We start from the raw sequence: 577 nt of genomic DNA on the forward strand, positions 1-577 counted from the left end.
CCATCTTGCCAGGCTGGTCTCGAACTCCTGACCTTGTGATTCACCCACCTTGGCCTCCCAAAGTGCTGTGATTACAGGTGTGAGCCACCATGCCCAGCCTATCTCCATTTTTATAATATGCTTATAATTTCTGGTTGTTTCCTTATATTCAGATATGGTATATTAAATTTGTAAGTTGGACGATGTGAAATTGCTTCCTCTACACCACCCTCAATACATACACACTTTCCTCTCACCCATCCTCACCAAAAAAGTTATCACAATTTGTGTTTAAATAAGTATTCAGGGCTTACATTATTATGGCAATAAAAATGTTTAGAGCCGAGCCATGTAATCTACTATGATGCCATTTCTTTCGTAGAGAACTTTTTCTCATGTTATTTGTGTTTGTATATATGCCTTTTCTAGTTTCCTTTTCATTAATTCCTCTTCCAAATCTCCCCCTGAACTACAAATACCCTGTCAACATGATGAAATGCATCAGGTTCAATTTCTTTCTCCTATAACCTTCTTGAAGTCCTTTGTCTTGCTGCTGTAATCATTACTCTTTCTTCCTTTCTTCCTCCCTTCCTCTCTT

This window comes from Mandrillus leucophaeus, unplaced genomic scaffold (genome assembly GCF_000951045.1).
Source record: "Mandrillus leucophaeus isolate KB7577 unplaced genomic scaffold, Mleu.le_1.0 Scaffold147, whole genome shotgun sequence".
Lineage (NCBI taxonomy): Eukaryota > Metazoa > Chordata > Mammalia > Primates > Cercopithecidae > Mandrillus > Mandrillus leucophaeus.